This window comes from Helianthus annuus, chromosome 14, assembly GCF_002127325.2.
Source record: "Helianthus annuus cultivar XRQ/B chromosome 14, HanXRQr2.0-SUNRISE, whole genome shotgun sequence".
Lineage (NCBI taxonomy): Eukaryota > Viridiplantae > Streptophyta > Magnoliopsida > Asterales > Asteraceae > Helianthus > Helianthus annuus.
In genome coordinates this window covers 86285197-86306331 of record NC_035446.2, presented here as the reverse complement: position 1 = coordinate 86306331, position 21135 = coordinate 86285197, and positions in this window count along the sequence as shown.

The window sequence follows — 21135 nt, the reverse complement described above, 5'->3', positions numbered from 1 at the left end:
TGCTTAGCAAGGGTTAGGTAATGTATGATGATATGGTTTGGATGCGGGTCTCGAAAGTGGCTACGGTTCGATTCCGACAAGGTGTCGACAACAGAACCTATCGGTTAGTGTTTGACTATTGTTTGTACCTTTGTGACTTCTATATGTTTGTTTGTTTAGATACACAGGATTCAAAAATTGTTACAAACAGTTTGAAAGAATGATGAGTGGGTACTGATGTTAATTGTTCGAAAATTGATACATGGTTCTTTGAATAACTAATGCCTTTGATGATGATGAGGATCTCTTTTCTATATTAGTCAATTGTTAAGTTTAGATGTGATTCATGGTGGAATTTAACCAATGATTATGGTCCAGCGAATTGTTAATTAACTATTGGTCGGTCTAGAAGTAATATAAGAGTTGGGTATTATGAAATTGGTTGTTTATTTGCATAAAATTGAGAGTAGTGTGGTTTTATTCTGCACATAGTTGTCTTATCTGCTCTAATGTTTAAAAGGTTTCTGCTATTTGGAAATTGATGCTGAGAGTACAAGTGTTCATGCATAGGGTACAATAGGGTGTAATTTGAGAAAAAAAAAATGAATGCTATCTATCAAAAATTAGCTGGTCGCACACTTAACATCCAGACCCACACATTCCTTTTTGGCACAACTTCATTTTAGGAACTGCACACTAATGGGCCTCACAGTTGGGCCGCATGAACTTAGATTGGGCCGCACCATTAGTTTTGTGAAATACGTGATTACTTGATACATGTACGAACTACGTGATATATGTGAACTACTTGCATACAGTCCTAACAAGTGGTAACCGTTATAGGACGCGGTTGATCAAGTTTAGGATAACCATACTAACTACCGAGCAATCTAAGGTGAGTTCATTGCTATTTTCTCAAGCATGCGTCCCCGTGGTTTGGGACAACTGGTAAACATTTGGAAGGGAAAACATTGGGTAAATAACTTAATCGGTTTTGGTTATTGCCTGGAGGGCAATGGGGGTGATTAGTTGATAGCGCTATTAGGTGGGAAACCTCACACCGGGCCGTAAGGACGGGCGTGAACTAATTATCTGGGTATGGCTATGGTTGTTAGAGGCACACTCCTCGGATACATATGGGCACTCTCCCTAGGGTATCTAACGAAGGCAACATAGCAATCGGTCGTTAAGGGGTACCCACTCCCCGGATACACATGGGCACATTCCCTAGGGTATCTAACATGAGCAACATCGTAACGCAACATTAAATCGCATTAACATACATATGGTAACATAACCTGTTAACAAAACCTTGAACTCACCAGCGTAGTCTGACACACTCGTTTACATGCTTGTAGGTAATTATTGAAGGAACTTGGGAACTTGTTGTTTGATGCTGCTGGAGTGGTTATGGTCATGATAAACATTTATATTGATTAGGGTTTCGATACATTTATACTTTTATGCTTCTGCTCAATACTTTGGTTTTGGTTTAACTTTTCAAACGTTACATTTATTTCAATTGGGTATTTCAATACATTATAACTTGTGTTTGATATGATTGGTGGCTCTTTGTTAGATAGGTGCACCTCCAATAGGGACATACCCTAGGTGGTAATTTGGGGGTGTGACACCGTGTCCTACTCAAGGTGTCACCTTGGAAGGGAGTGGTAAGATTTGGAAGGAAAGGAAAACTTGCACCACGATATGTTGGACCATTCAAGATTGTGGAAAGAATTGGGAAAGTTGCCTATCGACTAGAGCTACCTCCAGAGCTTGGAAATATTCATCCGACTTTTCACGTGTCCAAAGATAACAAATTAAAGGTCAAGTTAAACGATTAATGCGATTATGTGTTTAGGTGTTCTCTTTTTATGAGATCTGATTTTCGTTACCCAAATCCTCATAGAATCTTCCATATCCTCATATGAGGGATTCATAATAGGATATTCAAAAGGTACTATCTTAAATCCTTAATGGGTTTCTAGGTGGTGGTTAAGACCTTTGGATTATATAGTACAATTCCATGATTTGAAAATAGACCCTTGAGTGGTCTAGTTAAAGATTGATTCAGAATCTGGTTAAGAGTGGCATGTGATGATACAGCTGAAAGGACCCTATGGTGGCCCAGTCACACTCATCACAGGTTCATTCATTTGGTTTTTCCCCTACACATTATTAAATGCACTGTGTGGACTATGCAAGGAATTACGTAATTATGGACGCGTACATAATTATAAAAATTCAGTGCACGGAAACCACAGTAAGATTTATCATGTGTAAGAACCAATAGTGACAACAATAACGAAATGTGAACAATGTAATGAAGGTATGGTGGACGCACCAATGACGCTTCATATACTTGTATATAAGTGTCCCTCTTGCCTTGCAAGCATAATGTTATTTAAAGTTACTAGAGGTTCGGAACCCTAACCGGTGTTGTTTTATCTTGTCGACTTCATGTTTCAAGCTTTCACAAGTTTCCTCTAAATAAAATTTCAGGACGAAATTTCCTAAAGTAGGGGAGACTGTGACAACTGTGTTCTGTAAGCACCGTATAATGTAAAACAATGTGCTCTGGTGTTATTATATGTGTTTTTGTGCTATTATGTGTGTATTTGTGTTTGACAATTTTACAATTTGATTCGATTCCGATTTCAAGCTTTAGATCACCTTCTGGAAGGTTATACGCAAACTGGTGCTTAAATGCAATCAGTTTAACGCAACGTACACTCCGGAACTGTGACGTAAGCTAAACATACCCTAAATATCCCTTACATTACTTAGAAATAAGTTTCGAAGGATTCGGTATGGCGAAAACATGACTATTTGAATTAGAGAACTAATTACGACAAAACTGCGAAACGAACGTTGGTGACCGCCCGGATAATATTTAAATCCCAAAGACATTCTGTTATGATTAAAATTTTATTTTTAATCAGGTTCATTTTGAAAGATTTGGGATGGTTCGGGTAACGTTTGATGCAAAACTATGCGGTAAAACGGTTAAAAATCGCCTTTTCGGAGGACTTTTACAAAACTGTTTTAGATCAGTAACCAAACTGATATTTTTGGTATAAAAATAAGTATTTTAACTTATATCAAGTTTACTTTGTGTTTGGTTAGTCATACGTGGCTTCCGACGTCCAAAAATGTTACCGAAACGCTAAAATAAGTGTTTTTTTTTTCAACATAACTAGAATGGGTTGTTCATAAGTACATTTAATGTGTCACAATGAGCTATGTATTTTACAATATGTGTATGATGATGTGTTAGTGTTGACAAGATTATGCGTATTACGCTTGAGTATATGTATATATACAAATACACCAAAATAATCAAAAATAATAACTTTTTGAGAAAACTCAAAGTTATGTGAAAATTCCAAGTATCGGAGAAACTTCGGTATTTATGTGAATTTTGATTATTAAAAATCATCCTTACTTTATTTAGGACGCATAAACAATTTGAGGGATTGTGTTAACATTTAAAAACGCACCCAAGGTGAGTACATAGTTCCCCTATTTTACTGTATTCAATTGTTTTGGGGTGATTCATATGTATCAAAACGATTTCGATGTTTTCACGATGGTTTCAAAAACGATTAAGGTGGTTTATACAAAACTAATAACGATTTCGATGTTTTCACGATGGTTTCAAAAATGATTAAGGTGGTTTATACAAAACTACTAACGATTTCGATAAGGTGTACACGACTTGTTGGTTGTAATTACATAACGAATGACATTCATTAACATTGATCAAGCCGACCAGTATTAGGTTATGGTACCATAGGATCTGACAAATCCCGTTATTGCACTACACCCATGGTTATGTGTGGGGGTTGTGGGTAACGACTGAATCTGATAATTTTTAACTTTACCCTTTGGAGGTTTGTTAATGCGAAAACGAGTTGAACAATAATCGAGTCACACAGGTTTGAATGTTGTTAGCGAGACGACCAAAAGTAGTTTCACTATTAAAACGAATACGATTTTGAGACGAGTTAAACGATTTGAAACGAGATACACGAGGTGAAACGAGTAAACGATTTGGGGACGACTTGGAAACGATGTCAAACGATTACGATAAGGGATTGGTTTTTGGTTAAGTGTTTAGATAACGAGACGGGTGTAATGTGGTGAAAACATGGTAGATACGCCGTTGGTACTTCTTATATATAAGTGTTTTCATCATATTACATATCGTGGCGTTATTTAGTTCACTTGGGTAAACGATTTTGAAACGATATCACACAACGATGTTTTTCTAAGAGGTATAAACTATACGAGCTTTTAACGAGTTATTGCAAGATGTTTTACAAGTTGGTGTTCTAAAGCAAAGGTTTTTGGGTTAAGGATCATGGCTACAAGGTTTTATAAACTATAACCCACTTGATTCGGGTTGGTCAATTAAGTTGCAATATTATACTCTTTTCAAAACAAAGTTTTAATAAAGTATTGCAACACTTAAACTAGCCATGAATTCGACACTCCTATAAAACCTATGTACTCGCCAGCATTTCTTTGCTGACTAAGTTTTTACATATGTTTCAGGTGTTGATGCTTGAATGACTGCTAAGATGCATGCGTCACATAGGATCTGGACGAGGCCTTAGTGACATAATAACTATGATAGACAATATAAAACTTGTTTATTCTATGTTAAGACAATGCAATGCTTAATATTATCAATAAAACGAAACACTTTTTGTATCCATGGTTGTGAAACGATTGCTTCTGTTACAACACTCCCCGATGTTTCCGCCACGGTTTGTTGTCCTACGTGGTCGGGGTGTGACACAAGGAACGTACTAAGCTTCATTGTGTTCGTGTCCAATCTGTTATTCAAGCTCAATCCGATATCCAAGTCCGTATTTCTCAGGCTCAACAATCTTGTGTTTCGCAAGGTTTGATGGATAAGGAATTTCCTTATCACATAACACCTGCTCTTGAACTAAAGGACAATGGATCGTATTACTTCATGGACCGTTTGTGGGTCCCGAGCCAAGATAATCTTCGTACCTTGCTTATGGATGAAGCCCATAAGTCTTGTTATTCTATTCATCCTGGCTCAGATAAAATGTATAAGAATCTTCATATTCAGTATTGGTGGCCTGGTATGAAGAAAGACATTGCCTTATATGTATCAAAATGCCTTACTTGTCTTAAGGTTAAGGCTGAACATCAGCGTCCTTCCGGTTTATTGGAGCAACCAGAGATCCCAGTTTGGAAATGGGAAAACATTACTATGGATCTCATTACTAAACTCCCGCGCACAAAGAAAGGTCACGATGCCATCTGGGTAGTTGTTGATCGTCTTACCAAATCAGCGCATTTCTTGCCAATCTGTGAGGATTTTTCGGCTGACAAACTTGCTCAAATCTACGTGGATGAAATTGTAGCTCGACATGGTGTTCCTTTGAACATCATTTCTGACAGAGATGCTCGTTTCACTTCTCATTTTTGGAGAACCATGCAATCTGCTATGGGGTCCTAACTTAATCTGAGCACAACTTATCATCCGCAAACGGATGGTCAATCTGAAAGAACAATCCAGACACTGGAGGATATGCTTAGAGCTTGTGTGATCGATTTTGGTGGTAGTTGGGATTCACATCTTCCATTGATTGAATTCTCTTACAACAACAGTTATCACTCCAGCATCAACATGGCTCCTTTCGAGGCTCTCTATGGTCGAAAATGTCGTTCACCAGTCTGCTGGAATGAGATCGGCGAGGCTCAACTTACTGGACCTGCCCTCATTTTAGAGACAACAGATAAGGTTAAGAAAGTTCGTGATAACCTTCAGACAGCTAGAAGCCGTCAAAAGAGTTACGCGGACCTAAAACGCAAGCCCTTGGATTTTCAAGTCGGTGATCGAGTATTACTTAAGGTCTCACCTTGGAAAGGTGTGTTCAGATTCGGAAAGAAAGGAAAACTTGCACCTAGATACGTTGGACCATTCAAGATCGTCGAAAGAATCGGTAAGGTAGCCTACAGACTTGAGTTACCTCCTGAACTTGGAAATGTTCATCCAACCTTTCACGTGTCCAATCTCAAGAGGTGTTTAGCTGATGAAAGCCTCCACATGCCGCTTGACGAAATTCGTGTTGATAAAACACAGAAATTTGTTCAGAAACCGGTGGAAATCATGGAACGTGAAGTCAAGTGGCTTAAACGCAAGTGCATTCCTATGGTCAAGGTTCGGTGGGAATCTAAACGTGGACCCGAGTTTACTTGGGAACGCGAAGATCAAATGAAGGCAAAGTATCCGCATCTTTTTCCACGAGTTTCATCTAAATAAATTTCGGGACGAAATTTCCACAAGTAGGGGATCCTGTAACATTTGTGCTTGTAATCATTGTGAACAGTTCAGTTATCAATAAAAAAATGTTATTTGATCCCAATGTTTGTTTGGTTGTGTTTTACATTTTTCATGTTTTGACTTTTGTTCAATTTCAAACTCTACATCGCTTTCTGGAGAATTATACGCAAACTGGTGCATAAACGTACTCAGTTTAATGCGACAAATACTCCGGAACATCAACATATACTCAACATACCTTAAATAACCTTTACATAACTTAGAAATAAGTTTTGAAGGCTTTGGTATGACAAAAAAAAAGTTAATTCGCTTACAGGGACTAAACTTGACAAACTGCGAAAGTATGCCAATTTGAACTGTAACGAACATTCCGGAACATGTCCATAAGTTAAACATACCATAAATGTCCTTTACATAGCTTAGAAATAGGCTTTGAGGGGTTTGGTATGCTAAAACAAACTTTTGGATCATTGAGGGACTAAAAGTGTCAAAAAGTGCACAAGTATGCACTTTTTCACGCATAACTTACGTTCTGAATACATCTGGACATCCAAAAAAAAATTTTGTAAGCATCCTAATATTATGCCTTAGTGTTTGGCATGAGAAAAATCCATTCGTCGCGTCATTTGGATCGTTTTTCGCGCTTATGCGCATTCTGTCGTAATTAAGCGAACATCGTGTTCGTACGACCAAACGAACCAACATCCGGAATATTTTTGAGCATGTTTCATGTCCACAATGTTTAGGCATCATTTTAGGGCCTTAAAGTTGGCTTTACAGGCCTTAGAAGTGCTGAAAATGGCTTAAATACGCGACACGGACCTAAACTGTAAATTCTGCAAGTGGTGCAGATCAGACAAGGTCAGGCGGGGCGCGTAAGCCTGGAGGCAATCCTTACGCGGGCCGCGTCAGACATACAGATCAGATAAGATCAATTAGTCAGCAAATTTCAGCTGATTAAACCACAACCACATGATTTCACTTGCCCTTTCAGCTCACTAAGGGTCATTTTCAGTAACCACAACTTTTCGACAAGTGTACGCACGAGATTTGATCATGTTTTTCAAGAAACGATCCTAACGGTTTGGGAAATACTATAAATACCCCACCCCCATTCTTGTTAAAACCCACAAAAATCTGATCTAAGCTCTAAGTTGGAACCTTTGTTTCATACCTGAGCCATTTTGATCTAGATTAGCATTCGGGGACCCTTCGTAAGTGTTCTTTCGCTCTTTTATTCGCTTTTCGAGTCCGAAAGTCAAAGTTTTGTTTGACTTTCTATGTGACCAGCCTATGGTCAACACGAAGTTCATTGGAACTTCATAACGTGAGCGTGATCACGATGGTTATAGTCCGTAGTGACTATACCTACTGATTACCACGTTATCTAGGCTCAGTGACGAGTCGTAGTTTCGGCCAAAATGCGCATTCTTGCGTATTTTGTAACCAAACTACTCGTGAGCATCAAAGCCGTTTGTTTTGATGCCAAGCCTGTTTTCTAAACTTAGTTAAGCATGTTCTAACATGCTTAGCTCGTCACTTTTAGTGTAGTGCTTATATAGGGTCGTAAGGTAAGCGATCTAAATCATCGCTTATACTTTCGAACCCGACCCATTTGGTCGATCATTAGGATCCGACCAAACACATTAGGTGACCATAGCTATAACCTTCCGAGGTTATACCCTATGGCCACGATGATAGGCGTTCCAAACGCGTTCTACGCGAACGACGCGTTAAGGTAGCATAAGCTACCTAAACGGGTCGTAATGGGCCGTAAGCACTTAGGTTAGGTTTCATTTTAGTATGTAGGCTTTGTTAAACCATATTTCACGAGTCTCCATACTCGTTTGGTTTACGAACCCGCATACTATCCGATCCTTCTGATTTTGGTCCGGTATATTAACATAGCTACCTATTAGGTGCCGATTGATATTCCGTGATCTCTAGCATTGTGTGATTATTACACAAGAACTTCAAAGCAATCTCAGGTGAGTACATAGAACCCCATTTTCTACTGTTTTACAAACTGTTTTGGGGTGAAACACATGTGCCTACTTGTTACTTTCATGCTTTCCATGTTTTCACATCATATACCTGCTATGTTCGTTAGTACATTATAGTACATGATTTCATTACATTTCATGCTATGTATGCCCATTGTGTGCGTACTCAGTACATTGTTTCACATTACATTTCATGCTATGTATGCCCATTGTGTGCGTACTTAGTACATTGTTTTACATTACATTTCATGCTATGTATGCCCATTGTGTGCGTACTTAGTACATTGTTTCATTGCATTTCATGCTATTTATGCCCATTGTGTGCATACTAAGTACAATTGTTTACATCACATGCCTTCATTTTGGTATGACATTTGGTTTGTTTAACATGGAACAATACATTCATTAACATTAGCTACGCCGTTCGTTAGTAGGTAGTGGTACCATAGGAATTGACAACTCCCGTTCCTGAAATCATGTGTTTGTTTGGATTGGAAGGAATGACCGAATTCGATATACATAACTTAGATAAACCTTTAATTTGTTTAAGGGTTTATCGCCACAGTCTCAAGGCTTGAATGTATGCATATTTCACAATACCGCATAAATGTTAATATCAGTAGAGCATGCATTGTTCCACAAAACATAACGTTGATTTAAACCCTGTTTTACTTCAACACCTTGTTTTGTGCATTTTACATATGGTTTAGTTGATACATCTCACTTACCATACAAGATATATTTTGGGTACACATTACATGATCTACATTAAACATGAACATTTTGACATTGATATACATACTTGGTGGTTTACATTGAACATAGACATTTCGATATGGTTTACACAATAACACTTGACAATTGATTTATACATGAACAATTTACATGGTCGTTGGTTTGGGTAAATGGTTGGAGTAACGTGGCATATGTAATATGATACAAGCATGGTGGATACGCCGCTGGTACTTCCTATATATAAATGCTTGTATTATATTACATATCGTAGCATTATCTAAATCATTTCAGTATAAACATATTACATTTTATACAAATAACATATTCTTCACAAGACATTGTTTTACAAACAACTCATCTTATACATACTCATTTTACTAGGTTATTCTTTTAACCTTACATTTATTTTACATATCATCTGATATTATCATTTTTCAAATGGTTTACAAAGCAAGACAAATTACAAGGTTCATGACTGACTGTTATTAAACATTTCTTTAAACCCAAGTCATGAATCCCATTTTCACAAAACCTATGTATCTCACAGGCATTTTTATGCTGACGTACCTACTTTCACATGTGTTTTCAGGAGCTATTCCATAGGATGATGATCATGACACTAGGGCGGACCTGTGCCTTAGAGAATAAAAATGAAGATAGACTAGTTTAATTATGTTCTGAACTCTTTGTTTTTCCTATTTAAGACAATATAACACTCTTATTTATAAATAAAATACAACTTTGTATGCCATGGTTATGAAACAAATTAATTATGTCCCAACACTCCCCGGCGTTTCCGCCGCGGTTGCATGTTATACGCGGCCGGGGTGTGACAACGGACCCGTAAAATATAGACTTGACACATAGATCGATACCGACCTGTAAAATTTAGACTTTACATGTATATCAAGACGGACCCGCATAATTTAGACTAGATACGTAGATCATGACAGACCTATATAATTAGGTCTTGACACGTCGATCGTGACGAACCCATGGAAGACTTCACAAGCAGTTCTAGATTGACCCGTATAATTTAATATTTACACGTTTATCGAGATTTGGCACATGTTTATTTTTATTATTGCAGATATGTGATCGTCAGATGAGGAGGGTGATATACCGGTAGGATTCGATGAGATGGCCGGGGGTGAGTGTTCGTAGTACAAGTACATGCAGTATGCACATGGTAGTTAGGAACGAAAGAGGTTCCTAAAGTTCAATCAGATGAGGGTTGGGCGGTAGGGGGCCTTGTCCTAGGATGCGTTGCGGGGTGTAGGGGATGAGAACATGGCATTTTAATGGGGTGAAATCCCTTTGGGTTCGTTAGTTTGACATTGTAGGTGGGTCGTCTCATCAATCGATGATGGTAGGATTTCTGTCTATGTTCCGATTTACTAACGACTTGCTTACCTGCCTCCAAAGGTATCTTTAAGTCTTTTTGGGCAACGACGAATAGCTTTAGTTTACGCTCGTCTCCGATTTGTATGACGAACCGAATATGGTCAACGACTTATACACCACCGTGGTCCCATCTATCTCAATGATGATCTGATTGCTTGGTGATACATGATCGGTGGTGGTTCCTTTGTTAAGAAGATAGGAGCCTTGATGCTTCCTTCGATATATACATTATTGCATTCGCACGTCCATCGCTAGATGTGGCAAGGGTAATGAGTGGGTCACGAAGGCCGACCTATTCTATTTTCATTTTTTATTCTTGGGCAAGCCGTGCACCCTCCATCGTTGCTTGGTGGAATATTTCGCCTCATACTACCACAGGTAGCGGTGTAGCCGTATGTACGAAACAATGTTCATCACTACGTCCAACATTATGACCAGTGTATACTGGCCACGTTGACGACTTGCCACTGCCAGCACTTCACATTTTTTGGATACGAGGATGATGACAGGGATGTACATAATAATGAACTTTGATGATACTGGATATAGCTTTGTCGGGAGGATGGTCAGAACTTTATACCGGAACCGTTAGTATATCAGTCACCATTGTAGGCTGAGGTTGTTGAAATGGTTGATGTTGTTGAGCCACCGTCGGTCGCGCAGTAAAGTTGCCACAACATCCTTCACGCGTTTATCATGCGGTGAGGTTGCTTGCATCCACAACTTGTCTCCTTGAGAGACTTGTGGCGGGTTAGGACCAGTAGATCCAGCTCTTGATACAGCAGGATCGGCTGACCGATCGCGTGGAGGATTGTGTGGCGTGGATGATGGAGAGCGATGCCGAGAGGCGTAGCGCTGTGGGTATGCTAGTTCTTGCCCAACCAACACCACGAGTGTATCCAGATGTGGGCTTATCAAGCATGCATGCCGTGACATCGACACGTGGGTCGGTACGTCACCCATGCATGTAGGGATGTTTGGTCATGTTGCCGATGGTGATAATACAACCATCCACAATGTTAGACGCCATGAACACCAAAGATCCTTTAACTTCTACATTATCCCCTCCCTTTTTATGTTATTTTTATTTAGGTTGGAACCTCGTGTATTACACGGGCTGCATAAATGTAACTCTATATAATAAATAATAAAAATATATATCTTTTAAAAAACCTCGTGTATTGTACGCGTTGAATAAAAATATAATATCATATGTTAACACATACAGTCGTCAAGATTTATCTTTTAAAAATGAACTTTGATTTACTATTTACTTATTATAAAATTTATATGTTTTATTTATTTGTTATTAGGTAAAAACATATGTATTACATGGGGTTGAATCATGTTTTTATGATACATTCCATTATGAGATACAATGATTTTAGTTAGTTTTATGCACATCATGCTTATTTGTTTATTTAATTCATAAAAGATTCGTCTCAAATTTGTATTCAAGAGAGTTTACAATACAAAAAAGTGGAGATCGATCCCCCTATTTTTATATATTTCAACATTTTATGAGCTATACCGTAAAATCAAGAATCAAATTCTCTTTGAATAGAGTATAGCATTGTTATATTTAAAAAAAGGTGTTCTTTCTAAATGTTGATGCAATGTGCGATAAATGATGAGTTTAAACCAATTATGACAGTACGCCTAACATTACAAAGTATATATATCTACTAATAATATTGGGGATATAATTTTATGATTATATAAATAGAAAAACGTTTATCCTTGTCTAAATTTTTGTTTAAATTATTTATAGAAAAAACAAAAATTTATTCACACGTATAATTTTAATTTGATAGAAGCATATGCCCCAAAGTTAGTATAATTATTTATTCTAGTGAAAAAAAAAACTATAATACAATTATTAAGTATATATCAAACAGGAACCTTTGATTCCTATTTTATCATAGTTGCAATGACCGAACCGCAAAGTATACATATCTACTGATAATGCTCAGGATTTATCTTTATGATTATATAAAAAACAAACATTGGTCCTTATCTAATTTTTTTTTAAATAATGTATAGAAAAACAAAGATTTATTCTTATTGAGTTTTTGTTTAAAATTATTATTATTATTATTATTATTATTATTATTATTATTATTATTACTATTATTATTATTATTATTATTATTATTATTATTATTTAACACAAGGGATAAATAGAAAAGTAAGGTGAGAAAGCATCGGAAGATGACACGTGTCAAAAAAGAATTTACATTTATTAGTATAGAAAATAACCAATTTATTATAAGAGTTTTACAAATTATATAGTGAGAGAGAGCCGGCCCACCTTTTTTCCCATCCGAATATCATATCCGGATGAACACAACACTCACCCCTAGAGGACAACTCATTGCAAACAAAACCTTTCCAACACAAACGTTATTTCGAAACCAAACAATAAAGATTGATTTGAAAATTATGTGAGACGAATTGAGGAAGGGTAACCTATGAAATACTAGGAGATACATTTTGATTGATACCTAATTCCCCGTTTGGTGAGCAATGTTTTATAATATCGGTAATGAATGGTGCCTAATTTTCATGTGCAAGTCCCTTGTCGGTTTAGAGTTAATGTGTATGTAGTATGTGATTGATATAGTTTTTTAAAATTTCCATTTGCAAAATACCAAATGGAAATCATAATTTCGTTCACATTTGAAGTATTAAATATGAATAGCTAAAGCTAACCTTTATACGCTCCCCACCCTAACACTATGCGTAGTCATTTAGTTGGTGAGTTCTACTTTACTGTTATGTAAAGGGTGGTCTCTTAGATCATTACCAATGCAAGGAGTTAAATGCACTTATAAGACCATGGTGTATGGTTCGGGTAGTCCCTTTGGAGACTATCCCCCACGTAGGTGCCACGTCAGCATGGATGGAGGACCATCCCCTTGGGGACTACCCAAGGGTGTGGAGGATAGTCCCCCCCCTTTTTATTATTTTTTTATTTAGTTAAATAATTAAAACAAAGTAAATAAAAACAAAAAATACATTTACATAAAAACCTAAAGTTACATTTAAAAAAAACTATTCATTAAAAAAACTAAACATTAAAAAAATACAACACAAATAAAAAAAACCTATAGTTACATCTAAAGAAAAACTATACTTTCTCACTCCATTTTTTTTTTATTTTTTCCTTCATTTTTTCTAAGATGTGACGGCCTTCCTCAGCATATGCGTTAATGTCGGTAGTCATTATTCTCTATTCCTCCAACTGCTGCGCTTCTTCTTGCCTCCTATGCTTCTTCTCGGCTTTTCGTTTCTTCACTTTTACCTTCTCGTTTTACGTCTCGGTAAAGGTTTGGTTGAATGCTTTCAACTCGGCCATTAAACCTTCCAACTTCGTACCACCACATCTTCCTGATGCGGCTTGTTTCCTTTTTTTCAGCCGCTATCCTTTTGCTTTTGTCCCTTTCTGGGGGACGTTCTTCCTCCTCAATCGGCTCCTCGTCAAACTCGGGCTCGTCGTTGATATTTATTTGGCAACGACCGGTTGAGGCTCCAACGCTATAACTTCCTAACTCGGAAGTTTTAGATCGTTTGGTTGCTCGTTTCGCGCTTGCAACCTCATTCGGAACCACCGCCCACTTTGGAGAATCCTTTAAAACTTGCCGCGCACGGACATGTGGGAAAGTTTTCTTGTGTTCATTTTCATATAAACGCATCGCCTCATGGAAAACATTTTCGTGGTTCCACCCACTCGGTTTTGTGGAGAGCGTTTGGTTATAAAACCCACAAAAGCGTTGGATCACCGTATTCATCCTTCGCCCTTGGAGCCGATAGAATCAATCTTTCTGTACCCGCCTTGTTCCATAAACGCGTGGAATAGATCAAGGATTTCTTTCCAAAACTCAACGTTTGATTGATTGTTACCTACAAGTTATATTATGCAAAAATATATTACGCAAATAAAAGTTAGTAACAATAATAATATAATGAAAAAAATATAATTTTTACCGAGTATTGGATTCTTTGACGACGCAATCCATGTCTTCGCCAACGCCTCTTCTTCAACTTTTGATCATTTTTGTTGTTTGCTGCTTCTGTTCTTTACCCTATCCCTTTTTATTTTTCCCTTTTGAAGTTTGAGGTTGCGTTTCTGGCACAAACTCTACATCATCATCTTCTTCCTCGACTTGTGTTGGATGTGCTTGTGGCAGTGGTTGATATGGCATGTTAATTGGGTTTTGCATTAGTTGCTGCATTTGCATTTGTTGATATGTCATGTTGAATGTTTGCTGGTTTCGTTGCATTTGCATGTGTGGGTTTGGTTGTTTCATTTGCATTTGGTTGAAGGGCATGTTGGATTGTTGCATATGGAATTAGTTTAGTTGGTTGAAAACGTTGGGGTGTGATAGATTGGTATCACAACCATAACTATAGGGAATTAGGAAGGACACGACCTAGTCTGGGTTGATGTCTTAGAATTGACCTAGACTATAGTCTAAGCACCAACAGACCGCTTTGTGCGAACCCGGTAGGGGTTTTGCACGAGCTCACTCTGGATACCCTAGCTCGAAAACTACATCCTCGTGCAAACACTCCATACTACAGCTTCGCACGGATGAGCCTTTCCTAAGGTTGGAACACTACATGCCTTTCCTAAGGCAAACACAACACACACGTTTTCGAAAACACTCGCATAACACAATCGAGTGATTTGGTCGAGACTAGGTGTGAAAACCAAGAACTTTCGATAAAATCGCTCACTCTACGCGAAATTTTTACTCTCAGCACGAGAATCTTAGTCGAGTCAGGAGTGAAATCCATATCTCGACGAAATTCTCCATCTACATCTCGTGGTTTTGCCACACTATCAGGAATGGAGTCGTTAAGTTAGGGGTGAAACCCGCATCTTAATAGCCAGTTCCAGTCTCTATTGGGATTTTTACAAATCTCTCACCAAAGTCTTGATGGATTCCAACGACTTGAGTTACATAAGTAACCGAAAGGATGCGTGCCATTCGCCGTATTTTGGCCAGAGCACAGTCTAATAGGCCAAGGTGTGTACTCGAGTCCATTGCGAATAGTCGAATCACTTTGGGTAGTAAATGTCTAACACCCAAGAAAATCTATTTCGATTCTAAGCCCGCAATCGCTGATTTTATGAGTTATCGATATTATGTGTTTTATGTGGTTAAATGTTTTAGGTTTCAATTCTGGATATTTATTCGCTTTACCGCTCAAAACGCGCACAACACGCACCGCTTTCCGCAATCTAAAACACTAACCGCAGACAAACTAAGAATTCTCGCACGCTACGCTACCCGCTTCCACTACTCGCTATCGCTACTCGCACTCGCTTTTCCCGGACGCACTTCGCAGAACTTGAAAGAGAGGTGAATACGTGCAAAATATGTAGGTGAATACGTGAAAAATATAGGGGAATACGTGCAAAATATGTGCTTACATGGATTATGTGCTCCTACGTGCTTATGTGCCTACGTGCTTATTTGGACTATGTGCTTACGTGACTATGTGGCTATGTGTATACTTGCCTATGTGTTCCTAAGCTTTACATAAAGAGGAAGATCATTAAACGCTAAACTTTTTTTTCAAGAACCCGATATAATCGAATCTCGTCTAAATCATACGACGATGTCTACTGCAGACGATGTCTTCCCTTGGTTCTCACACTCGCCGCAACGCTCAGAGATGCAGAGATGACAAGCGCATCGCTTCTCTCGTCGGCAAGGAAATGGATAAAGTCATACCTCAGATCGTCAGTGAGATCAATGAGGTCAGCAGCAAGTCGTCTGTTGAATCTAAGAGCGACTCGCGTAAAGCGCCTTTCAGCTTTAAGCAATTCAAGGCATGCGGTCCTACTAACTTCACGGGTGAAGATGGACCCAACGTGATGTTCCAGTGGTTTGACTCCATCAAAGTCACCTTTAGGCAAAGCGGATGGCCAGAAAATATTCGCTGTTAACGCAACTAGAGTTTTTCAGTCCAGGGCTCTGGACTGGTGGACTGCGGAGCGCAATAGGCGCGGTAATGATGCAGCTTACGGACTTTCATGGGTAGAGCTCAGGGAGCTTATGATGAAGGAGTCATGTCCTCCTCATGAGGTGCAAAAGCTGGATAATGAATTCTTGCATATCAAACAAGAAGGAGGTGACAACGCTGGTCTCACCGCTCGCTTCAAGCAGCTCAGTATTATTTGTCCTTGTCAAGTGACAACGCCGGATATCACGATCAAGAAGTAAATTCGAGCTTTACCTGACTGTGTAGCTGACTTTGTTCAGGTAGCTAAGCCTACTACCATTGAGGAAACTTACCAACTCGCAGCTGAGATCAATGATAAGCGAGTTTTGGCTGGTTATTTCAAAACCTCAACCAAGAGTCTGAATCAAGCAACCGCTACTCCAGCTACCGAACCTACAGCATCCCAAGCTTCAAAGTCTTCACGCCAGAATCGCAAACGCAAGGGTAACAACAACAAGAACTACGCGACTACTGCCGCTCCTCTCAACGTTGTCCCCGTCCAACCCAACCAGAACCAGAACCGTCATGTCGCAACACCTGTGACCAACGCACAGCCTGCTAAGGGTGCGTACACTGGTCCTCATCCTCTGTGCCAAACTTGCACCTATCACCACCCAGCTGGGATAGCTTACCGTTTCTGTGTCCACTGCCATCTCTATAGACACTTCACAGCGAACTGTCGCACTGGTCCACATCAACAAGCTCAAGCTCAAGCTCATCCAGCACTACCAGCTCCACTCCCCGCTCCTCAGGGTAACCAAGCAGCTCCTGCTCCCGCTGCTCATGCACGAGCCTGCTACTCATGTGGTGACCCTAAGCATTTTGCTAACGTCTGCCCGAACGGTGTTGTGAAACAAGAGTCGCAGCAACCACCACAACAGTAATAACAGCAATAGTATTAACCGCAGCAGCAGCAGCTAGCACAACAAGCAGCCCGCGGAAGAACTTTTAACATCAATGTCCGCCAGACTCAGACTGATAACAATGTTGTTAATGGTATATTTCTCGTTAACCGTATTAATGCTTCGTGTTTATTTGATACTGGATACGATAAATGTTTTGTGTCGTTTGAATTCAAAAAGCTCCTAAACCGTAAATGCACTAACCTCCCAATGACGTTCGACGTAGAAATTGCCACTAGAAGAACCGTCACCGTTAGTTCTGTTCTGCGTGATTGCACTCTGGAACTCAACAATCACGTTTTCCCGATCGACCTTATTCCGATGCAACTTGGTAGTTTTGATATCATAGTAGGCATGGATTTTCTTCGTGAAAACGATGTTGAAGTTGTTTGTTTCGTGAAGATTATTCGTTTCTCTTTTGCTAATGGCGACCAACTCTGTGTTCAAGGCGAAGTATCATCGAAGGAACTTAAACTCATGTCGTGCATTAAAGGGAATTGCCTCTATGCCAAGTTCGTTTCTCTTTTACTTGGTCTACCCCCCCCCCCCCATCTCATGATATTGATTTCCGTATCAACCTTATTCCTGTAGCTAACCCTGCCCCTTATCGTCTCGCTCCGTCCGAAATGCGTGAACTTTCTAGTGAACTCCAAAAATTACTTGATAAAGGCTTTATACGCCCTAGCGCATCTCCATGGGGAGCACCTGTCCTTTTCGTGAAAAAGAAGGATGGATGGTTCTGAATGTGCATCGATTATAGGGAACTCAATAAGCTTACTATCAAGAATCGCTACCCCTTACCCCGAATCGACGATTTGTTTGATCAATTGCAAGGCGCTACGTGTTTTTCTAAGATTGATCTACGCTCTGGTTATCATCAGCTACGAATTCAGGAGGAAGATATACCTAAAACCACTTTTCGAACTCGCTACAGCCATTATGAATTCGTCGTTATGCCCTTTGGTCTTACCAACGTACCCGCGGTCTTCATGGATTTGATGAACCGTGTGTGTAAACCCTTTCTCGACCGCTTTGTTATCGTGTTTATCGATGATATCCTTATCTATTCGAAGTCGATAGCCGAATACGCACAACATCTTCGTTTGGTACTCGTGCTTCTCCAAGGGAATTGCCTCTATGCCAAGTTCTCCAAGTGTGAATTTTATCTCGAGGAGGTTCAATTCCTCGGTCACATCGTCAACAATCAAGGCATGCATGTCGATCCCGCGAAGATTGAAGCAGTTAAGAGTTGGATTACACCAAAAACCCCGTCCAAAGTTCGTTCTTTTCTCGGATTGGCGGGTTATTACCGTAGATTTATCGCTGATTTCTCTAAAATCGTCGTTCCTCTCACCTCTCTTACGCAAAAAGATAAGCCTTTTGTTTGGGGAACTGAACAAGAGGAAGCATTTCAAACCCTCAAGCGTATGCTTTGCGATGCTCCCGTACTCACGCTACCCGATGGAAATGATGACTTTGTTGTCTATTGCGATGCCTCTAACCTCGGTCCTGGTTGCTTCTTATGCAACGGAACAAGGTTATCGCGTATGCCTCTCGTTAGCTCAAAGTCCACGAGAAAAACTACACAACCCACGATCTCGAACTAGGTGCAGTTGTTTTTGCGTTGAAGATTTGGCGACACTACCTGTATGGTACGAAGTGTACGGTCTTTACCGACCATAAGAGCCTATAACATATCTTGAACCAGAAAGAGCTGAACATGCACCAACGCAGTGGGTTGAACTTCTCAACGACTACGACTGTGAGATCCGCTACCACCCAGGTAAAGCAAACGTCGTTGCCGACGCTCTTAGCCGATGAAGCTATTTACATAGTGTTTGTAATGTTCAAGCCCAACACGATCACGAAGCTCTCATTTACGACACTCAACACACTTGTTTTCTCGAGAACACTTTGTAGGAAGAACGAATTCTTGGAACTGAAAACAAACTAGTGAATAAACCTAACGGTATCTTTCATTACCTCGATCGCATTCGGATACCTAGTTGCAATAATCTCCGTGAGATTTTGTTGACTGAAGCCCACAAATCTCGATATTCCATTCATCCCGGTGCCGACAAGATGTACCAGGACCTCCGTGCCAGGTATTGGTGGCAAGGAATGAAGAAGGATATTGCTCTCTATGTTTCGAAGTGCCTAACTATCACACCCCGATATTTCCACATACTATCGGTGGGCCGGGTGGGGAGTATCGTGACGTAGTTGATATCATCATAGTCAATACGCATAATTTAATAGCACAGCGGAAGGCTTGGTATTTAAATACTATTACAAACCATAGTGTCCGAGTGTCCAAATAAACGAATATACAGACTTGGTTGTAATAGAGATCCACAGGCAGATCATAAAACAAAATACATGAAATTGAAATAACAGACTTCGGGCTTCTAAGGATTTTCAAGATCCTTTTATATGACACCAAGTAGCTCCAACCTAATTTCGTGAGGTACCTATCACTTAGTCTTTGGAAAATACGTCAGTTTACACTGGTAAATACAATTAACCGACTCATTTGAAAAGAGTTTATGAAAATTGATTTAAGTGCACAAAGAACAAACCATTTATAACTTAGGACAATTATTTAAGATAATCTTGTATACTGTTTTACATGTTTGTCATACATATGGGGTCGGTTTGGAAGCCGGTCATGATTAACCGACTCACCACTATAAAACCCACAAAGGAGTTATCCCCAACATGTGGGTTATTTAGCATTTTCATCTGTCAGGTGTATGCCTACACCCCGTGCATAGGTCGTGGTCATTTACAAATGAAATGAGCCAAGGATATCCAGGACACGGTCGTATTAACCCTCAATGTTTATGTTATCAAACAAAACAGATCAAAACGGGTAATGTAAATTTATTAATAATTATCCGATTAAATGATTTCAAAACCGACCAAGCGGTATTATTATAATACCGTATCCCAAGCCCGTATAACGGAAAATAAGTTAAAAGTACTTACCTTAGCTAGATGTGTAAGGATGTAACTCAGCCGTATATTTCCTAAAGTTTTATGAAAATACCTTCTACTGAAGCTACTTAATCTGTATGGAAGGTTCATTAACCTATTAGGATACTAACGAGTCTTTTTTTATGTCAAAGACTTAGACCAGCTAGTTTGAAAGACACTTTACGGTTCTAAACGCTAGATTAAGCGGAGACCAGAATGGAATGTGATTTAGACCCGACAAGTTTGGATACTTGTATAATATGGGTAAACTAAACACATTCTGGATTTTGAAGATTTAATGATAAGGTTAAACCCATTTCGGCTAATTTATGTAAACTAGTTACATAAACCGTACCGAACGCATAAATTGCATAACGGGTAACCAAATGAATTATACACAGGTCTCATATGTTATTATGCTTAAAATATGTTAATACATCAGTAGGATGTTAACACATATGCCCAAGAAGTATTTAAAACCAATTTAAGTCCCGTAGGGGTATTTTGGTCTTTTTAATGTTCATAAAAGAGATTTAATAGTAAACTGAGGTTCTGGTTTAAAACATTCAGTTAAAATATTTATTTTATCCAGTTACATCAGTAAAATATCATACATATGTGAGGTTTACCATTTATGGTCAAACTATGCCCCGAAAGGGTATTTAGGTCATTTCACATATGCTTTTAAGGACATTTTTGGAAGTCTGAGTTCCTGAATTATACCTACTATAATAATATTAAAATTTATTTAAAAATTTAGTAGGTAACAAGTTTTAGGTGTTAAATATGGTTT